Source organism: Kryptolebias marmoratus, linkage group LG17 (genome assembly GCF_001649575.2).
Source record: "Kryptolebias marmoratus isolate JLee-2015 linkage group LG17, ASM164957v2, whole genome shotgun sequence".
In the NCBI taxonomy this organism is placed as follows: domain Eukaryota; kingdom Metazoa; phylum Chordata; class Actinopteri; order Cyprinodontiformes; family Rivulidae; genus Kryptolebias; species Kryptolebias marmoratus.
In genome coordinates, this window is record NC_051446.1 from 1785053 (window position 1) to 1787222 (window position 2170).

The 2170-nt window shown below is 36.9% G+C and overlaps 1 long non-coding RNA gene across 1 annotated transcript in view; it reads left to right on the plus strand.

Annotated features, from left to right (window-relative positions):
* Positions 1–2131, plus strand: part of LOC119617900 — a 17289-nt gene extending 15158 nt beyond the window's left edge. Inside the window, exon 3 of the long non-coding RNA XR_005234353.1 lies at positions 1996–2131. This is a non-coding gene — a long non-coding RNA (uncharacterized LOC119617900). The remainder of the gene's footprint in view (positions 1–1995) is intronic.
* Positions 2132–2170: the final 39 nt, after the last annotated feature.

Below are 2170 nucleotides of genomic sequence, written 5' to 3' on the forward strand. Positions count from 1 at the left end.
ATTTGAGAGAGAAAAGAAAATATTTGAAAGAGAGCAGACGTTTTGAGAGAGAGAAAAGAGAATATTTGAAAGAGAGCAGACGTTTTGAGAGAGAGAAAAGAGAATATTTGAAAGAGAGCAGACGTTTTGAGTGCAAGCGTTAAAAGTTTTGAAAGCAAGAGATGAAATCCTGCTTGCAAATTGAATATGTGCGCTCTCGACTAATGGCAGGATAATTCCCCCATACAGAGAGGAGTGTGCTGAAAGGCTTTGAGTAATAAACCCTTTTTCAAAACAAATGTCAGCGTGTCAGAAAAAACGCTCATTTGGCTATCCCTAATAGCTATTCTATAGCTATTATAGCTATTTATTTCTGTTACCTGTCCAGCCTGGCAGTTTTTTTGTTTTGTTTTGTTTTCCATGTTCTCAGCTACTGATTTTCTTAGTGATCCTTTCACATTCGTTCCCACCTGTCTGTAGTTTGTAAACAACCCACCTGTTCTTCTTCTTCTTTTTCTTTCGACAACAAGGGTTGCCACAGTGAGTCATCCTCTTCTATATAACTCTGTCTTCTGCATCTTCTGTCCTCATTCCAACTACCTCCATGTCCTCTCTAACTGTAATCTATATATCTCCTCAACTCACCAGTTTTCATTCAGCAATAACCTTCCCAGTTTGTTTAATCCTTGGTGTCTCAGTTCAATGTCAGATCCTCCCTCTTAACTAACCTGGTTCGTCCTGTCCTGTCCTGTTCATGTTCTGCCTGGTCATTTTGTTTCACCTGCCTGTTTACTTTCACCAAATTAATGACTTTAATCTTACCTACTCTCACTACTCTGCACTGTTTGGTCCTTAACCAACAACCATCAACAAAACATTATAAAAACAGTTGTTCAGTCAGCAGTCTGTTCATAACTGGAACTTCTCCCCACTGTTTGAGAAATACTTAACTGGATGTTGGATCCTGCAAATATATTTTTCCTTCAGTTTTATGAAAATGTAATACTCTGTTGTTGTTTTTGTCTATCTTATTAAACTTGAAATCTTCTCTGACTCTGTGTAAATATCCAGACCTTCATCCCCTAATGTTTTCCTCCCCATGTTTTTCACCCTATCAGGCTGGGGTAATTAACTCCATAGAAATAGTATTTGCAATTTCCCTATTAACCCATGTATTAGTTCCACGATTCATTACCTCTGGTTCAGATTTGGCAGACTCATTTTACAGATAAGTGTCAGTCGTGACTGAGAGCAAAATTTCATGGAAGTAATGTTATCCAAAGACCTGATTTTATTTTATTGTGCCAAAAATTTTATTGGAAGTCAGATCATCATGCATTTAATACAAAACATGTAATACCATGTTTATTTGGATAATAAAATTGTCAGGTTTTTATGGGGGTTTTTTAGTGTACAACAAGAATAATTGCATTTTTTGTGAAAATAAAGTGAATGCTGAATGACTGCTGAAATTTGATGAAAAAGGTGAAAGTGAGTTGAATATTAGTTAAACCCTTAATGATAGTTGAAATACTTAGAAATAAAACACAAGAAGCAAAATTAACAGAAATATGGAAAAAAAGCAGACATAAATAGATACCAAATGTGCACATAGGACAAAAAAAAAATTATATTGAATAAACAATGATTTTATTGTGTAGGAAGAAGGAAGTGTAGGTATCTGTGGAGTGAAATATTGACATATTGACAGGTTATGGTTTGGCAAATATGAGATGATCTGTAGAGGTAACTATTGTGGATGAGTATAATTTGTCTTTACATGGATTTCTTTCTTTTCAGTTGTCGGGAGATGCAGGTCAGGATTCCAGGAGCAATTTTTAGGATTTCCCAAATGAGAGATCAGTATATATAGGTGAGTTGTGGAAAGCGGTGAAAAGCAGACAGGCAGATGAGAATATGCTGTGTGGACTTTTCCATATGTAGGTTGGAGGCTCAGGCTTGTAAGCAAATGACAAGCACAGATTTAATCGAGGAGTGAGTGACAGGAGGTCCAAGAGCATACTGTCAAGAACGCAAGGTAATTTGTCCATGAACGAGACCAAAACCAGACACAGAGACAACAGCTGAAGGTAAGTGCAGTTTATTTACAAGTGTCCTGAATATATACAGTGAGAGGAATCGTGGAATGATCTGCGGAGCAAAAAGGGACAGGGTGAGTCTCGGGTACAAT